Genomic DNA, 20,707 nt, shown 5'->3' with positions numbered 1-20,707 from the left:
GGTCCATACCACTTCTGTCCTTTATTGTGGTCATCTTTGCAAGAAGTGTTCCCTTGGTATCTGTAATTTTCTTGAAGAGATCTCTAGTCTTTCCCATTCTATTGTTTTCCTCTATTTCTCTGCATTGATCACTGAGGAAGGCTTTCTTATTTCTTCTTGCTATTCTTTGGAACTCTGCATTCAAATGGGCATATCTTTCCTTTTCTCCTTTGCCTTTATCATCTCTTCTTTTCTCAGCTATTTGTAAGGCCTCCTGAGACAACCATTTTGCCTTTTCTTGGGGACGGTCTTGATCCCTTGAATCTGTCTGTCACTGCCACTGTATAATCATAAGGGATTTGATTTATTGATGCTTTTGAACTGTGGTGTTGGAGAAGACTCTTGAGAGTCCCATGGACTGCAAGGAGATCCAACCAGTCCATCCTAAAGGAGATTAGTCCTGGATATTCATTGGAAGGACTGATGTTGAAGCTGAAACTCCAATTCTTTGGCCACCTGATGTGAAGAGCTGACTTACTGGAAAAGACCCTGATGCTGGGAAAGATTGAAGGCAGGAGGAAAAGGGGACGACAGAGGATGAGATGGTTGGATGGCATTACCAACTCTATGGACATGGGTTTGGGTAAACTCCAGGAGTTGGTGATGGACAGGGAGGCCTGGTGTGCTGCGGTTCATGGGGTCACAAAGAGTCGGACACAACCGAGTGACTGAACTGATACCTGAATGATCTAGTGGTTTTCCCTACTTTTTCAATTTAAGTCTGAATTTTGCAATAAGGAGTTCATGATCTAAGCCACAGTCAGCTCCTGGTCTTGTTTTTGCTGTCTGTATAAAGCTTCTTCATCTTTGGCTGCAAAGAATATAATCAATCTGATTTCAGTGTTGACCATCTGGTGATGTCCATGTGTAGAGTCTTCTCTTGTGTTGCTGGAAGAGGATGTTTGCTATGACCAATGCGTTCTCTTGGCAAAACTTTGTTCACCTTTGACTTGCTTCATTTTGTACTCCAAGGCCAAATTTGCCTGTTACTCCAGTCAGCTCTTGACTTCCTACTTTTGCATCCCAGTCTCCTATAAGGATGAGGACATCTTTTTTGGGTGTTAGTTCTAGAAGGTCATGTAGGTCTTTCAAACCATTCAACTTCAGCTTCTTCAGCATTACTGGCCGGGGCATAGACTTGGATTACTGTAATATTGAATGGTTTGCCTTGGAAACGAACAGAGATCATTCTGTTGTTTTTGAGATTTCATCCAAGTACGACATTTTGGACTCTTTTGTTGACTGATGGCTAGTCCACTTCTTCTAAGGGATTCTTGCCCAAGTAGTAGATATAATGGTCATTTGAGTTAAATTCACCTATTCCAGTCCATTTTAGTTCACTGATTCCTAAAATGTCAATGTTCACTCTTGCCATCTCCTGTTTGACCACTTCTAATTTGCCTTGATTCATGGAGCTAACATTCCAGGTTCCTATGCAATATTGTTCTTTACAGTATTGGACTTTATTTCCACCACCTGTCACATCCACACTGGAGTGCTGTTTTTGCTTTGGCTCTGTCTCTTCATTCTTTCTGGAGTTATTTCTCCACTCTTCTCCAGTAGCATATTGGGCACCTACCGACCTAGAGAGTTCATCTTTCAGTGTCATACCTTTTTGCTTTTCATACTGTTCATAGGGTTCTCATTGCAAGAATACTGAAGTGGATTGCCATTCCCTTCTCCAGTGAACTACATTTTGTCAGAACCCTCTGCCATCACCTGTCCATTTTGGGTGGCCCTATATTGCATGGCTCATAGTTTCATTGAGCTAGAAAAGGCTGTGGTCCATGTGATCAGTTCGGTTAGTGTTCTGTGGTTGTAGTTTGCATTCTTTCTGTCCTCTGATGGATAAGGATAAGAGGCTTATGGAAGCTTCCTGATGGGAGTCTGACTGATGGGGAAACTGGGTCTTGTTCTGATGGGCGGGGCCATGTTCAGTAAATCTTTAATCCAATTTTCTGTTGATGTGGATTATAAGTCACTTTACATGTGTACATTTTCATAAATGTTACATGTGTGCATTTCATAAATATACTCATCATGTAAAAAAAATTATGTGTTTTCACTCACTTTCTCTTTCAAGAGACTAAATCTTAAAAGTTCTCTTCATATAAAAAACTTGTAACTATGTGGGGTGACTGATGTTAACTAAACTTATTGCAGTAATCACTTCACAATATATTCACATATCAAATTATTATGAGGTAATACAATGTTATATGTCAATTATATTGAAATAAAACTGGGAAAAAAGAAAACTCTTCTAAATCAATCGCTAACCAGCTTTTATTTTCCAAAAATAACCACTGTAACACAGCCCAACCACCTTACTCTTCCTAAATGTAACTTCAGCACTCCTACTGAAAGGTGAAGTCTGTGTTCCATTCCCTGGAATCTGGGTGGGTTTGTGACTATGGCTGAAGTGATGTGACATGATTTCTGAGGCCAGGTCATAAAAGATGGTACTGCTTCCTCCAAGTCCTTACTCTTGGGTATTCTCTCAGAAGTCAGCCACCATGACGTAAGCAAGCCTGAGCAGTCCACGAAGGGGCCCATCTGGAAAGGGGCTGAGTCCCTGGCCTTCAGTTCCAGCTTGAACTTCTAGATGAAGTCAGCACCGACTGCCAGCCAGGGGAGTGGGCCATCCTCAACCCTATGTGGGCTACCCCAGCTGAGTCCAGATGGAGCAGAGACAAGTGATGCCCCAAACTAGATTTATGAGCAAAATGAATGATTAATGTTGAAGTTTTGAGGCAGTTTGTTAGGCAGTAATAGTAACTTGTATACTGTCTTCGTAGAAGTGAAATTAAAGTTCTTTCATTTTAAAACCCCTGGATTTAAACATCAGAGGTTTTAAGTGCTGGGGCTCAACAGGCTGAAAGTGTCTTGGGTCCCTTACTTTTGTTTCCTGCCCAGATACAAGCAAAGGGAAATAGCTCACTTCTGGGCTCCTTCTTCAGCATCATGATTTTTCTAATCTACAGTTACAATTCCCACCTGCCCCCGGAGAAGGGAATGACTACCCACTCCAGTATTCTTGCCTGGAGAATTTCATGGACAGAGAAGTCTGGCAGGCTACAGTCCATGCGATTGCAGAGTCAGACACGACTGAGTGACTAACACTTTAACTTAACATCAAAGAAAGGAAGGAACAAATGCGTACTAACAGGGGCATGAAGTTCCTGGCATCTAGGTACTTTGTGGACCAGGGCACGGATGGAATGAGGTGGAGGCTAGCATAACGTGACCACACATTGAAGAGATGAGTTCAAAGAGTATACGTAAGTATATATGGTGCCTACATATTGAAGACATATATGACCATTTGCTTCAAAGAGCTGTCATTCTGGAAGGGAAGAGAACCATCTGTGACAGGGGAACAAATCTACACATCAAAGATGTTTTCTCAAAGACTTTCTCCAAACAACAGGAGTCAAAACTAGAGGAATGAAAAGGTCAGCTCAGTTTCTAATAAAATAACAGGATCATTAATATTTAGGAAAATCTCGCTGACATCATGGGAAAGAACACAAATGCACCAGTCCAGACTACTTTGTACTCTCCTAAACCAAAAGCAAAAGACTCATAAAAATGTTCCATGCTTTACAGTAGAGAACCTGACAGACACTACCTCAGCCAGGTGATCAAGGTCATGGTCACAGTATGCACCCTGGACATGAAGATGGCACTTTACCTCTGTAGCTCTCATTTCCCAAACCTATATCCCCAGTCTAATGATGAGAAAAACATCTGAAAATCCCAAATGAGGGACATGCCACAAAATATCTGACCAGTACTCCTCACCAAGGTCATCAAAAACAAGGGAAGTCTGAGAAACTCACAGCCGAAAGGTGTCTAAGGAGACACGACAGCTAAATGTAAAGTGGAATCCTGGCTGGGTTCCTGGAACAGAAGAAGGACACTGGGGGAAAATGAAGGAGATGTGAGTAAAAGTTTGGACTTCAATTAATAATAATGTATCAATATTGACTCATTAATTGTGTACACAGATATACACCAGCATTGTAAGACACTGATTATAGTGGGAACTGGCTGCGGGCTATATAGAATCTCTCTGTTTTACTCTGCAATTTTTCTGTAAGTTCAAAACTATTCTGGGACTTCCCTGATGGTGCAGTGGATAAGAATCCATCAGCCAATGCAGGGGACATGGGTTTGATCCCTGGTCCAGGAAGATTCCATATACCTCAGAGCAACTAGGCCTGTGTACCACAACTACTAAGCCTGTGCTCTAGAGCCCATTCTCTGCAACAAGAGAAGCTATTTCAATGAGAAGCCTGAATACTGCAACAAAGAGTAGCCCCGGCTCACCGCAACTAGAGAAAAGCCTGCACACAGCAACGAAGAGCCAGTACAGCCAAAAATAAATAAATAAAAATTATGGAAAAAAAAAAAAAAAAAGAAAAAAAAACCCAACAGAAACCCAAAACAAAAATCTAGCCTGACATTTTAAAAAAAGTTCCACGGAGGTAAGACAGCAGGGACATGTGAGAGTGTGTCCTGGAAGGAAAGTTAGCTGAAGGGAGGTTTGCAGGCAACTTTCCCAGAGCCTTGGTGTTAGATCATGTGTCCACAGACGCATTTTGGAGCCCACTTACAGAGGGGAGTGACTATTGTCACATCTATCTATCTATCTATCTATCTATCTATCTATCTATCTATCTATCTATCTATCTATCTATCTATCTATCTATCCATCCATCCCCTCTGCTTCTCACCATTTAAAGTCTTTTCATACAGAGTGTGGAGTTTGGAGGGGAAATGGTCAGGGAGACTAACAGCCTGAACACATAGTTTTTTTAACCTGTTCAAATTTCAACTGAGGGATTAGTTTATATACATGCTACATGTGTAATATAAACACTCTTGACCAAGGAAGCAGTCTGCATGGAAACCAAAGCTTATGTCTCATTACCATGGGGCTACATTGCCCTGCTGTCTAAACACGCAAACTGTATGAGGTATTGGATATGGTTATACAACCAATCAAAGTTTCTGCCCATATCCTTTTCCTGCTTGGATCCCTCTCCAAAAACCCAACCTCACTGTCACCTTGTCTTGACGAGATCATGGTTCCTCAATTTGTCCAGCTGGAATTGGTGGCTCCCTGTCCAGTACTCACAAGGCAATTTGCTCCCATTCATACATGGCCCTTTCCCCCACAGAACCCTTCAGCCGAGGGTGTCATGGGAGGGCAGGGATGGACCTGCGGTCAGTGGGATTTAGGCCCATCCTGGCTCTGGAAGGTCCTAATAGTGGGACCTTAGGCAGATGAGTTCAGCTTTGTTTTCCTTCTTGTACATAAGGAATATCATGCCTAACTTTAGTGTGCTTTCAGGGATGAGAACACGACACAGAGGCACAGAGGCCCCACTGAGGCCTGGATGCAACAGGTGAAAACTTTTGTTTTATCTTCTACTACATTTGGGTCAGTCCCCTAGGGCCATGAGCTTATTCAGTATCTTGAACCCTAGAACTTAGTTCACTGACTTGTACTAGGGGCACAATAATGTTTTCTGTAAAAGATGAGAGGGTAAAAGAAAACTTAGAGGATTCCAGTCATTTAAGGTATTTGCAGCCAAATGCTTGCCACAAATTATAGATGTTTATTTTGAAGACAATGTCAACAGAAGAAAACAGTAAACTATGTGAGTCCTGAGACATGGCATTATGGTTGTGTGTGTGTGTGTGTGTACATGCACACATATCTTGTTTTCACTTTGCTTATCTTAATGATTAACATTAATAGGTTCAAATGGACACACAACACATAAGACAGGAGGCAGAAGAAGGCTGAGATGCATGGAACAAGCTTCCTGCAGATTCTCCCGAGACCCCCTCCCACTGCTGCACCCACAACTGCTAGTTCTGTTCCTCATCCCCTAAGCAAATCAGCCTTCATGCCTTTCCAAAGTTCTAACCGGTGATATCTTTTTGCCTTTTCATACTGTTCATGGGGTTCTCAAGGCAAGAATACTGAAATGGTTTGCAATTCCCTTCTTCAGGGCCACGTTTTGTCAGAACTCTCCCCAATGATCCGTCCGTCTTGCTTGGCTCATAGTTTCACTGAGTTAGACAAGGCTGTGGTCCATGTGAATAGCTTGATTAGTTTTCTGTGACTGTGGTTTACATTCTGTCAGCCCTCTGACAGATAAGGATAAGAGGCTTATGGTAGCTTCCTGATGGGAGAAACAGACTGTGGGGAAAACTGGGTCTTACTCTGATGGGTGGGGCCATGCTCAGTAAATCTTTAATCCAATTTAGGGCTATGCTCCCTCCCTGTTGTTTGACCTGAGGCCAAACTATGGTGGAGGTAATGAAGATAATGGCAACCTCCTTTAAAAGGTTCCATGCACGCACTGCCACACTCAGCGCCTCTGACCCTGCAGCAGGCCACCACCGACCCATGCCTCTGCTGGAGACTCCTGGACACTCACAGGCAAGTCTGGGTCAGTCTCTTGTGGGGTCACTGCTCCTTCCTCCTGGGTCCTGGTGTGCACAAGGTTTTGTTTGTGCCCTCCAAGAGTCTGTTTCCCCAGTCCTGTGGAAGCTCTGTAATAACATCCCACTGGCCTCCAAAGTCAAATTCTCTGGGGATTCTCAGTCCCTTTGCCAGACCCCCATGTTGGGAAATCTGTTGTGGGTCCTAGAACTTTCTTTGTGTGGGAGAACTTTCTTTGGACTCTGTGGGAGAAGGTGAGGGTGGGATGATTTGAGAGAATAGCATTGAAACATGTATATTACCATATGTGAAATAGATCACCAGTCCAAGTTCGATGCATGAAACAGGGCACTCAAAGTGGGTGCACTGGGACAACCCAAAGTGATGGGATGGGGAGGGAGGTGGGAGGGGGGTTTGGGATGGGGTACACATGTACACCTGTGGCTGATTCATGTCAATGTATGTGTGAGAATTTCTTTAGTATAATTGTTCTGCAGTTTGTGGGTTATCTGCTTGGCGGCTCTATGATGGGGTTAATGGCGACCTCCTCCAAGAGGGCTTATGCAACAGGCTGTGTGACCCAGGTGGCTGCACCCAGAGCCCCTATCCCTGCAGCAGGCCACTGCTGACCCATATCTCACACACTAGCAAGATAATGCTCAAAATTTTCCAAGTCAGGCTTCAACAGTATGTGAACTGTGAACTTACAGATGTTCAAGCTGGATTTAGAAAAGGCTGAGGAACCAGAGATCAAATTGCCAACATCCGCTGGATCATAGAAAAAGGAAGAGAATACCACAAAAACATCTACTTCTGCTTTACTGATTACACCAAAGTCTTTGACTGTGTAGATCACAACAAACTGGAAAATTCTTAAAGAGATGGGAATAGCAGACCACCTTACCTGCCTCCTGAGAAATCTGTATGCAGGTTAAGAAGCAACACTTAGAACCGGACATGGAACAACAGACTTGTTCCAAATTGGGACAGGAGTACTTCAAGGCTGTAAATTGTCACCCTGATTATTTAACTTATATGCAGAGTACATCATGCAAAATGCCGGGCTGGATGAAGCACAAGCTGGAGTCAAGATTGCCAGGAGAAATATCAATAACCTCAGATATGCAGATGATACCACCCTTATGGCAGAAAGTGAAGAGGAATGAAAAAGTCTCTAGATGAAAGTGAAAGAGGAGAGTGAAAATCTGGCTCAAAAGTCAACATTCAGAAAACTAAGATCATGGCATCAAGTTCCATCACTTCATGGCAAATAGATGGAGAAACAATGAAAACAGTGACAGACTATTTTCCTCGGCTCCAAAATCACTGCAGATGGTGACTACAGCCATGAAATGAAAGGATGCTTGCTCCTTGGAAGAAAAGCTATGACCAACCTAGATAGCATATTAAAAGGCAGAGACATTACTTTGCTGACAAAGGTCTGTCTAGTCAAAGCTATGATTTTTCCAGTAGTCATGTATGGATGTGAGAGTTGGACTATAAAGAAAGCTTAGAATGATGACCCTATAAGTGAGGCAGCAAAAGAGACACAGATATAAAGAACAGACTTTTGGACTCTGTGGGAGAAGGTGAGGGTGGGATGATTTGAGAGAATAGCATTGAAACATGTATATTACAATATGTGAAATAGATCACCAGTCCAAGTTCGATGCATGAAACAGGGCACTCAAAGTGTGTGCACTGGGACAACCCAAAGGGATGGGATGGGGAGGGAGGTGGGAGGGGGGTTTGGGATGGGGTACACATGTACACCTGTGGCTGATTCATGTCAATGTATGGCGAAAACCACCACAATATATTAAAAAAAAAAAAAAGAAAGAAAGCTGAGTGCTGAAGAATTGAAGCTTTCGAACTGTGGTGTTAGAGAAGACTCTTAAGAGTTCCTTGGACTGCAAGTAGATCAAACCAGTCAATACTAAAAGAAATCAGTCCTGAATATTCATTGGAAGGACTGATGCTGAAGCTGAAATTCTAATCCTTTGACCACCTGATGCGAAGAACTGACTCATTGGAAAAGACGCTGATGCTGGGCAAGATTGAAGGTAGAGGAGAAGAGGACATCAGAGGATGAGATGGTTGGATGGCATCACTGACTCGATGGACATGAGTTTGAGCAAGTTCTTGGAGTTGGTGATGGACAGGGAAGCCTGGCGTGCTGCAGTCCATGGGGTGACAAAGAGTCGTACACAACTGAATGACTGAACTAAACTGGTGATATGAGAGTGTTTGCCAGGACTTGGGGATTTACAGACAAGTGCCAGCTTTGGCTTGCTGACTCAAGGTGCCTCCTCTTGGGAGGGTTGGATGAGAGCAGGAAGGAAGGAGGACAAAAAGGAGGATTTGTGTTTGGTGGTGCTGGCAAGGCAGCCCGTGGGGGGCTCAATGTGTCCTAGAAGCCATGGTCCTCTGAACCAGTGGCTCCTACAAACCCAATAAAATGACTCCCCAAGAATCTGCAGCCCCACAGCCTGAGGTCTGGTCCAGTGAGCACCTCAGCAACTATAACAGGATCTCTCGACTCCAGAGGAGCCCTGGGGAGTTCTGGGACCTGTCTGAAGAGAATGAGGTACCTGTTTGAGCACAGAGGCATCTGTCTACCCTCAGCTCATGTGTCTGTGCTAAGTCACTTCAGTTGTGTCTGACTCTTTGCAACCCTATGGACTGTAGCCTGCCAGGCTCCCTCTGTCCATGCGATTCTCCAAGCAAGCATACTGGAGTGGGTTGCCATTTCCTCCTCCAGGGGATCTTTCTGACCCAGGGATTGAACCCGTGTCTCCTGTGTGTCCTGCAGCTCAGGAGGGTTCTTTACCATTAGTGGCACCTGGGAAGCCCAGCCCCAGCTCAGAACTCTCCAAAGCCAGGAGGAGAAGAAAAAGAGTCCTGGCCTGATCACATCTGGGAGTCACTTACCTAAAAAGGGCATTGGTGCTTTTGACCTGACATCTTCTGGGGCTTGCTGACAGTCTAGTGTCATCTCTTGGCACCTGCTCCTCCTCTGAAAAGAGTTTGCCAAGGAGAGAAGGGAAGAGTGGTAGGGAGGAGGCTGGCAGGGATATAGCAGGGCCAGTGGGAAGGTGCCTGGGGGAGGGGTGGGCAGGCGGGGTGACAGAGAACTGACTGACGTCAAGATTGGTGTCTGCCCTCTGTGGCGCTGGCTGCATGGCTCCTGGGCTCGAGGCTGCTTGGCATTCCAGCCCGGCTCCTGTCGGGCAGGCTGCAGGCTGGTTGGCACTACTCTCTTTGATTGCCAAAGGTTCACCGCCTGTTTCAGTTTGCCTGGAACAAAAAGGCTCAGGCAACACAGCTGTGCATCCTTGTGAAACTGTCTAATTTGCCATTTCAAGGCAGGATACCCACACTCCAAGGTATAATTAGGCTTTGGGCATGAGTTAGATTTCACAATTGAATTCTGAAAGTCAGCTCTCCAGGCTGTGTGTGCTTGGTGATGAAAGCTTCCCTCCTACCTCATCCCTCCTTCTCTCCAACATCTCCATTTATTGAGCACCTACTATGTGCCAGGCACTAACTCTACTAAGAAATTTTTATGTCATCTTACTCAATCTTCGCAAAACCCTCTGAGATAAGAAAGAACAAGTCTCAACCCATGTTCTACATAATGATAAGGGTACTCACCCTTCACCTCTTTATTATTCTCTTTTGGAATAAAGGTCTGTGGATATAGGTAACTAAATAATTCAACGTGGACTTGGATGTAGTTTTTTGGAGGAAAAAATAATAAAAACATCTGGTCTACATCGAGCCAAGTGTTCTGATAAGAATACAGAACAAAGAGGGAACAACAGAAGGTAGGCTGTAAGGCAGGACTATTTTGGATGGAGCACATTTTACGTGCTGTGGCTTGCAGGGAACCCACAAAAGCTGGAGGAACCCAGGAAGGTTTCCTGGAGGAAAATCCACAGCCTCTTACTATCATTCCACCATCTACCCATTTCTTCATTCACATGTTCAACAAACATCTACTGAGGGCTGAGTGTGGCTTTTGCTTCTTGGAAAAACTGGCATCCTGATCTCAGCCATGGAGATGGTTGCCATTACCTCATTCCCCATCATGGCTAATAACATGCATCTTGGCAGAGAAAATTCTTACAGTTTCTGAAAAGGTTAGTTTATTTATGGGTAGGAAACACTTTATAGTGTGCTAATGTCCACTATTATGCATATGTATGTATGGACATACATGTATTAGGTATGTTCACTATAATGTAAGACACATATTTATTAAGCATTATTATATTTGTACTTCACTCCTGCAAACTGATACATACTCATAAAACCTTTTGTGAGGTAGGTATCATTTCCTAAAACTGAAGTTCACAGAGGTTAAAGGATTTACTCAGGGTCACAGAATTCAAGGGGGACCCATGATATGCACGTATATTTCTGTTTTTCCCTACCTTCCTTCTTCTTTTCTATTTTCAGTGGACATTGCCAGCTGCAAAAGCCCTTTAGTGATAACACTTGATTACTCCCAGCGAGCTCACCATCTGGCAAAGGACTCCTAACTTCAGCAGGTCTTAGAGAAGATAAGTGGGTGACTACGCAGAATCAGACTCTCAAAGGCTGTTCCACTCGGTACAGCTCTACTCCAGGCACACTCCAAACTCTGCCTCTGACCTGAACCCAAGAATATAAGATCAGGATCAAAACTGAGGCACATCTCTGAAAGGCTCTGATGCCCAGGTCAAGTCTAGGGGTGGTGTGGGGACCACCATCAAAACTCCCCTTAGGGCTGCCATTTTTGTAGGCACCCTGCTTAGAAGTAGAAAGGTAGTTGCCCCTCTCTCCTAGGCAGGGAGAATGGGAGACAGTTTCTTTTCTTTCTTTTTAAGAAATATTTATTTATTTGGCTGCATCAGGTCTTAGTTGCAGAACCCAAGATCTTCATTGCATCATGTTGGATCTTTCATTACAGCGTATGAACTCTCTAGTTGTGCCTGGGATCAGTAGTTGCAGCTCTCGGGCTTTGTTGCTCTGTGGCATGTAGGATCTTAGCTCCTTGACTAGGAACTCAGGTTCAATTCCTAGGCAGGGATTGAACTGACTAGGTGGATTCTTAACCAATGGACCACCAAGGAAGTCCTGAGATGTTTTCTTGTCACTGAAATGTCCTTAGCTGTTCTTCCCACACTCCAGACACGGCAGTCAACATTTAAGGTACCCAAGGCACACAGGTAAATGTGGCCTCCAAATGTGGTCTAGATTTCTTGTAGAATCTAGAACACAGTGTTTAAATACTACACATCAAGGAACAGCACACTACGTAATAAAGGGTGTTTAACTTCTGTTTTTCATCTCTCTCTCCTCTTTCCTGGAGAGGTATAGAGAGAACATAGATACTGGAACCAGAAAGAAAGTGAAGTCATTCAGTCGTGTCCGACTCTTTGCAACTCCATGGATTGTAGCCTACTAGGTTCCTCTGTCCATGGGATTTTCCAGGCAAGAATACTGGAGTGGGTTGCCATTTCCTTCTCCAGGGGATCTTCCTGACCCAGGGATTGACCCCAGGTCTCCTGCATTGCAGACAGAGTTACCATCTGAGTTACCAGGGAAGTCAGGAACAAGAGAGAGCTAGGTGTAAATTCACTCACTAATTGCATGGCCTTGCATGAATTTCCCACACAAACTGGCTACGTTGGGATTCTATCCTGTGATTTCCATTCACCCATGATGCTCTCTTGTTGGTTCTTTGGATTTTTCACTGAATCAGTGTAGTGAACACTGTGGTGCGCTACAGATTCCTCCTTCTGCCCCCCGGCAAGGAGGTCTTCATGCTATTACTGCTAGAAGTGTTGGCAGCTGAAGATATACAGCCAAGTTTCTCTTCAGGAACTGCTCTCAGATTAAGGTGACATCTCCTTTCTGTGAAATCTGCATCCAGTGGCTGGTTCATGTAGGGTTACAAGGACTGGTCTCCTACCTCAATTTGGGAGGACCACCCCAGCCCACGAGGTCTCCATAGGGTCTTTCTGAGGCCTCACAGCTCAGCTTCTTCCCATACCCTTTCTCTCCTGGAAGTGTTGTATGCAAATCTGTAGCCCACGATCTACTTCCCGGGATTGAGGTCTGCAGTAAACAGCACCCAGTCAGTGCTGATGAGGATTCTTCCTTCTTATCATTCCTTTCCTGTGTCTTACTCCACCACATTCTTTCCATTTCACCTAACATCACTTTAGATTCACCAACTCTGGGTAGCCTCTCTCAGTGTAACCCTTCCTGGTTCCAGTCACTGAAACTGTGAATGCCACTATAAATAACAGTACGTAAGACCTTTATTCTTGTCTTTGTGTATTTTCTCACATCTTTCTATTAGCCTGGAAGTAGCTTGAGAATAGACAATTTCAAATTTAATTTTAAAATATCCCCTTTCACCCACTCACATACAGTGGTGGTCCGAGGTTACCTGATCCTGTTGGTTGAATGTCTGACAAAACCATCCTCTCCATCTCATTAAGTCATTCAGCACACATTTTACTGGGTGTTCTATCTGAGCTAACTGTGGTCTTTGCTTCAGTTCAGTTCAGTTCAGTCGCTCAGTCATGTCCAACTCTTTGCGACCCCATGAATCGCAGCACGCCAGGCCTCCCTGTCCATCACAAACTCCTGGAGTTTACTCAGACCCATGTCCACCAAGTCGGTGATGCCATCCAACCATCTCATCCTCTGTCGTCCCCTTCTCCTCCTGCCCCCAATCCCTCCCAGCATTAGGGTCTTTTCCAATGAGCCAACTCTTCGCATGAGGTGGCCCAAGTATTGGAGTTTCAGCTTCAACATCAGTCCTTCCAATGAACACCCAGGACTGATCTCCTTTAGGACGGACTGGTTGGATATTCTTGCAGTCCAAGGGACTCTCAAGGGTCTTTGCTTGGGGACCCACAAAGACAGTGATTTCTCCCTATCCTCCAGGGAGTTGTGGTTGAGCATGAGGGCCTTGTGGAAATGTGGCTGACCCTGAAGCCAGATGCCAAGCTCCAGCCCCCTTGCCCCCAATTTCTGGCTCAGGGGCCCTGGGCAAGTTACCTAAAGCCCTCTGGGCCTTAGTTTCCTCACCTGTAAAATGAGATTAATAACACTGTTTACACTCTATAGTTACTGTGAGGGGCTAGAGTTAATATACAAGGTTAAATATATATTAAATGAGTTAAAGGGTTTACAACACTCTCTGGTACACAGTGAGCATGACCTCAGGCTGTCCCACCCAGTGTGGTAGCCACTGACCACATGTGGCCATGGGGCACTCCACAGGCGGTTAGTTCAGACTGAAATGTGTTCTAGGTGTAAACTACATACCTAATTTTGAAGACTTAGTACAAAAAATATAGAATATCTGATTAATATTTATTTCGGTATTGATTACATGTTGAAGTGATAACATTTTGGATATATTTGATTATTAATTAAGTGTATTATTAAAATTAATTGCATCATGTTTACTAATGTATTACTAGCTACTATAAAATTTAGAATTATATACATAGGTCACATTTCTACGAGACAGTACTGATCTAAGTCCCTCCTATAAAAGTAACAATGAAAGCAGAATATAACAGATACCATAATAGAGGTATATGCACCTTGAGAAGAGCTGCTCTGAGTGTGGATCACCAGCAGCATCAGCATCACCTGGGAACTTGCTAGAAATAGACACTCTTGGATTCCCATTTCAAACCTACTGAATCAGGAACTCAGGGAACAGGCTAGGCAATGTGTGTGTGTGTTTTAATAAAACTCCAGGTGATTCTAATCTCACCAAATTTTGAAAGGTACTGTGCAAAGGGAGCGCAGAGGAATCAGTGACCTGTTCTATTAGAGGAGGAGACTATGTCATCCACAGGATAATAATGGAGAAAATGTAGCTGCAGAGGCCACAAAGAAAATGGTCCAGGCAGTTAGTAAATTCGAAATAAAAATAGTCAGGTGAGCTACAGCAGTGCTCCATCCTTGCTCTGCCTGGCTCCTTCAGACGCTGCATTTTCTGCAAACGATGCCCTCTGGCTCTGGCTAGGTTTCTTGGTCTCTGTACCTTTTTAACCTAAAGTGAGCCAAGAACAAATGGAATCTGAGCTGTCTGCCAGCAGTGAACTTAATTTGCATTTGTAAAGCCCAACCTCAGAAAGGTGTGGTTATTATTCCGTGGGTTGTGGATGTGGTGCCAACTGGGCAGCTCAGGTCCTGAAACAGACTGCAAGAGAGAAGAAGCAACTCCTGAGCCAGCCCGTGACAAGAGGGTCAGCTTGTAAATACAGTCCTTTCTGAGAGCACTGTGAGTCAGTGGAGGATTACAGGGTGGTGGTGGGGATGCAGGGATCCTCCTCCATTAGGAAAAGACTCTACACTTAACCCCGTGATTTTACCCTTTGGATTTGTGGTCTTTATTTTCTCCTGTGCTCTTACCAAATTCATGCCTTTCAATGGATAAAGTCCACATTCTGCCCTTAGTCTTCAGTGGGGTCACACAGAAGGATGCCAGTCCAGAGAAGGCCATGCATGTGGTGTGGGTGGTTCATGGTGGTTTCTACCCACAAGGTGAATGTGCCAAGCCTATGCCATATTTCTTCCTAGGGAAGTGGTTTGAGACAGCTGGGAAGAAGGGGCTCCATGGGGCAGTGTCACAATGGAGGAGGCTGCAGGTACATAACCAACGCAGCTTTATATGGAAGCCTGTCTCTGCTCTCCCATCATTTTATTTACAGCGTGTGTATGCATGCACATATATTTACATTTCTCTAGGAGAAGAACTGCTGGGACATACAGTAAGTATATATTTAACTTTGTTAAAAACTGCCAAACTGTTTTCCAAAGTGGTTTGTCATTTTACATTTTTGTTTTAAAATTTAATTATGTTGATGGACAGACTGTTTAGATAATGAAGTACATTGGCATGATCCCAAAGTCAAAATTCAGGTAATCAGTACAGTGAAAAGCCTATCTCCCAGCTTCAACACACCTCAAAGTGAGTGGTACTACCAATTCACTATGGATCTTTCAAGAGATGATTGAAACATTTATAAGCAAACACTTAACCACAGTTTCCTTCTTCACACTTTACACTGATGGGTGTGTAATGAATACACTTTGCTTTTCTCACTTAATATTAATAATATATCTTGGATACTGTTAGAGAACCATCTTCCACAGTGTCTTTTGAGGAACTCTATACCCATAAGGTGCTTTGTAAGAAAAGGGTTCCCAAATTAACTTGGGAAAATGCTGTATACTTCAGCTATCTCTCAGAAATTCACAGTGCATGTTAGCTTATTAAAGGCTCTAAGAAATCCTCTGATTAAAAAGCAAAGTTTCCAAAATTATTTGACCCAAGAAGCTTTTTCTTTCCAGAAATACCTCTTTAACATTTTGCACAACCAGACTTCTGCAGACTACTCTTGGGGAAGAACTTGTCTACACCAAACTAGTAAACATTTTGGGCTATGTGGACCCCCAATCTTGCTATCACTGTGTAAAAACAGACACATGTAAATCCATGGCTGATTCATGTTAATGTATGGCAAAAACCACTACAATATTATAAAGTAATGAGCCTCCAACTAATAAAAATAAATGGAAAAAAAACAAAAACAAAACAGACACACACAAGGTGTAAATGAATGCATGCTGCTGTGATTCAATAAAACTTTATTTACAAGAAGAGGCAGAAGACTGTAGTTTGCCAACTCCTGCTCTAGAGCAGGGTAGGATTTGAGATGGAAAAGTTTCCAGTTAACTTTCTTTTTTTTTTTTTTTGGCCTCACCTGCACAACTTGTGGGATCTTGGTTCCCCAGTTGAACCCAGGCCCTCAGTAGTGAAAGAGGGGAGTCCTAACCACTGGACTGCCAGGGAATTTCCCCAGTTAATTTTTTTAAAACAGTAATGAATTAGTTATTTTTGGCTGTGCTGAGTCTTTACTGCTGCATGTGGGCTCTCTTTGGCTGTGGTGAGCGGGGACTACTCTGCATTGCTGTGCGTGGGCTTCTCATTGCAGTGGCTTCTCTTGTTGTAGAGCACAGGCTCTAGAGAGTGGGCTCAATAGTCGTGGTGCATGGGCTTAGTTGCTCTGCAGGACATGAAATCTTCCCAGGCCAGGGATTGAACTCATGTCCCCTGCGTTGGCAGGTAAATTCTTAATCACTGGATCACCAGGGAAGTACCTCAGTTAAATTTTTAGTGTTTCTTCAAGGCCTCCTGTCTGTGCTGCTTTCTTCACACATGTCCTGTTCCCTTCCCCACTTCAACTAATCTGCCACTTCAAGGCTTAGAAGATGGGTGAGAAGGAAGGAGGACAGTGGACAAAAGCAAAGAAAAAATGACAGGGTTGTAGGGGGTGAGGGACACAGTGGAGGGATAAGGGAAAGGTGAGGAGGGGAACTGTAGAGAAGGCATCCACAGAAAACAAATCCTCAGCTAAGGGCCAAACGAACAGCTGCCCAACCTTAAACCCCATCCCTTTCCACTTCTGCGCTCTCCTGTCCACCCCCCTCGAAGCCAAAATGTCCACTGGGAGCACTGGGAAACAGGAATCTATGCTTCACATTCTCATGATCCACTGATTAAGCAAGTGTCCAGTGACTGAACAGAGGCTTCTGAATTCTGGGCTCCAGCAGCTCCATCTGTAAGACCATAGAATCCCTAAGACTCTTTTACAGATTCCTCATTCTAGGATTCCATGAAATCTTTGTTGTTCACACTCAAACCATGTGAGGTTGCATCAGCTTGTGGCCAGATTCTGGGAGTGAATTTTATAACTTACCCTGTGCTAACAACCAGGCAATAGGTAGAATACTTACCTAAGGAAATTCAAGCTCTTCTCTTTTAAGTACATTTCATCAAACATAAGAAACAACATACTATTGTTTTATGTCCCAGTAAGAAAGAAAACATACTGCCAATTACACCATAACACAATGCTTTCCTACATTTACAATTTTTATTCTATGCTACTGAGAGAGCTCCTTTAGACTTATCTAGACACTTTCATCATGCATCCCTTCACTTATATCATGTGGTACATAATTGCCAATCCTTTTGCAAACATTTCAGCAACAAAACACAACCCAGTTTCAACTGTTTTATGAGGGTCTTCTTTCCTTTACTCCCATTTAGAACTTGACCATTGCTCTGGTATATGGAATGGAGACCATTCTTACATGATGAACACTTGTTTCACAAATATCAAATTTCTGCTCTGCTTCTATGCCCTCTGCACACAACACAACCTTTGGAGGTTGAGCCACAATAAATCTTCTTGAAGAATTTAAGATAGCAATTAAAGATGCTCAATACCAATGATGCATATGCCTCAAATAGAGAGGCGATGAGGTAAATAACTACAGCTGACACTCACCACTTGGGCTGTGATCACTATCTGACTGACAGTGACCTTAAGATGCATCTCGGTCTCAGAGACATTAAAAAGAACAGAAGCTTCTCTAACAACATAAACCTAGAGAAAGGTGTGTGCTTAAACAAAGTCCTACTTTCCTACTGTAGGAGGTAAAGAAAAAACAAAGTGCCTTGAAGCAGCATGTTGTAGCATCTTTCTTCTTTGCAACCATTTCCAAATGCTACGCAGGGATATTCAGATATTTCAGCTGAATATCTATGCCATGAAAGTTACCCGGATCGAAATAGGTCTAACCACGAAGTTCTTGATATGACCCACAGAAAGTATATCTTCACACTTGTCCTCCCTCCCATGAGATCAAAAAGAAAAAAAAAAAAAAAAGAATCTTTGGTTTACTTAATGAATTATGCATAAGAGTGTGAAATGTTGATCGTTTTAAAGGGAGAAAATCAGAATTAAACTAGTTTTCTTCCCCAAGCATGTGCTTAGCACATATGCCAAAGAAATGTGTAAAGGAAAAAGCCAAATTAGAAATTTATATCTGCGTAAAAAATGGTTATATGACATTTAAAGTAAGATCTGACAACTATAGCTACAGTCAAGGAGGCTGCTTGGCTCTTTTAAACCCCTCTCCCAGCTGGGCCTGCCAGGCTCTGTTGGCGGGGTGGGGGTGCAGGGATCTTGGGAGGTGTGGTTACGTGTTGGCACGACAAGGAAAGCACACGCATACTGTGGGCTTCTCTTGGTTATGGATTTTGTGTTTCTGTCCTATCCGAGGTTCAGATTCTGGTCTCTCTAACCTTGATCCCCTATTCTCTCCACCTTATGTTCTTTCACAAAAGTGCTGCTAGGATCCACTATCAAACCCCTGATACTTCTATTCTGTACAACTCATTTGTAGTAAACAAGCTTCCTGGCCATGCTCCCCTGAAGATGAGGCTGAGTGACATGATGTTATGGGTACCAGCTCACCCTCTGTGCCCCTTTAGTGTGGTGAGTCTGTCAGACGCCTGACCAGGTTTCTTGGGTGCCTCCACGTGAGTCAGCCTCCAGATGTGTCCACAGCTCAGACCCTCACTCAGACACACCCCTGACTGGTGCCTGCCAGCCTCCTGCCATAGACGTGGAGGTCCAAAATAACAAAACTGTTTCTGATATATGCCTTTCATGCTTTCAAAAAGGATTCAAGGTGGTTTACAATGGGATGGGCACAAATATAAGCTTTGTAACATAAAAACTGAGATCAAAATGTTACAGAAGACTAAAATGAGCTGAAACAGAGGGTGGAAGCAAAGACAACAGGGAGAAGCAAGAGTCGCCTGTGAAATGCCCTGCTGCTCGCCCTGCCTCCTGTGGCCTCATCGCTAAGCCGCCTTAAAGGACACAAGCACACTGGCGTTTCTCCAGAATGTGGAGGAGCCAAATCTGGCAGAAACCACGTGCCTGCCCGATGCTTGTGAAGGAAAGTTTGGAAAGGGGGCTGAATGATTCAAATGGATAGTAGGCAGGACACAATACTATTCTTTTTTCTGACAGGGAGAACCAGAACACAGCAACTGGGTAGCAGTGAGGTTTTGGCTCTTAAACTGCCTCCATGTATGTGAGAGGTGATTATTTCTTCCCACTGCACCACCTTTCTCCCGGTTCACATCTCATATCTAGTACTTCTCTGCCAATCTAGGAGCAGGGGGGCAGTAGAGTTGGGGTGACCCCACATGCACACTCTGAGTTAGATTAAAGGCCTGATTTATTGTCAGAGATGAGGAGACGGCACAGGGCAGAAGCAGATCAGCAGTCCTTGGCAAAGGAGTCCTGGCTTTCGGTTCCCTGATGGATAGGATCCTTAGGGTGTCTGAAGTTTTGCAGGTTCTTGCTGTCACTGCCCTGGTAGGCTTGGGTCTTGCACCTTCATTCTTGCATACAAGACTAACAATATACGTAGTTCTGTTTAAGGAATTGTTACAAAAACAGGCTCTTCTAAGTCTTGAGTCAAAATCAGCATCAGATTGCTTCCCATAACTTTAATTTCACAGAGGTGGGTGGTAAAGGAAGAATTATCAGTACCCTCATATCCCTTGAACAACATCTTTTGTCTCCAGCCCCTGGTATTTTAGAAAGAGGTTCTCCCCATCCCCATCCCAGCATGTCATTTGCTGCTCAAAAATTTAGCTGGCTTCCTTCAGATTAAGGAGGAATTTCAAGATCAAGTCACACAGGTGGACTGAAACTTGAACTTAGGTTTTCTGTCTCTGTTCAGAGTGATGACTTCCCACCACATGAGGATGCACGGCAGCACCTAAAATTCCTAAGCTTACTAAAGCTGCTATGCTCTGTTTATGTTTAGTTACCATTTCTGTTAGGTCAATATGAATATCAAGTTGTAAATAAAATGCTCAAAATAGTCACTGGATCATCCATGATGAAATCTCGTTAAAGCATAAGGAGGAGATAACACTAGCTTTTAAGATGACACCAACTCTGTATTATAGGATATTTTGGGGGGTGCATCTAATAAGTGGTTCTCAACCTTAGCTTCTCACTGGAACCAATGGGATTTTAAGACACTCCCTGGGTGAATCTAATGTGAAGCCAAGACTGAGAATCACTGATGTAATAAAAGCTGCACACTAAGTCTCCCGCCCCTGGTCTCCATAGCCCATCTTGCTCAATGGAACCTGAGAGGAGCTGAGGGGACAGAAACAATGAGATCTTTGAAATCAGGTAGATCCTCCTTCACATCCAGGTGTCTTAGGAACATGCTTTTAGTTGTGTAATCGTGGGCAATTGATCACTCTAAGCCCCATTTCCTCCATATGTAAAATAGAGA

At 43.7% G+C, this 20,707-nt stretch overlaps 1 protein-coding gene across 2 annotated transcripts in view; it reads right to left on the bottom strand.

Annotated features, from left to right (window-relative positions):
- TMEM108 (transmembrane protein 108) overlaps positions 1 to 20,707 on the bottom strand; it is a 411,871-nt gene that overhangs the window by 25,759 nt on the left and 365,405 nt on the right. The gene's annotated exons all lie outside the window — the stretch shown is intronic.

This window comes from Cervus elaphus, chromosome 19 (genome assembly GCF_910594005.1).
Source record: "Cervus elaphus chromosome 19, mCerEla1.1, whole genome shotgun sequence".
NCBI classification, from domain to species: domain Eukaryota; kingdom Metazoa; phylum Chordata; class Mammalia; order Artiodactyla; family Cervidae; genus Cervus; species Cervus elaphus.
The sequence above is the reverse complement of the archived record's forward strand: the minus strand, read 5'-3'. Positions and strand labels throughout refer to the sequence as shown.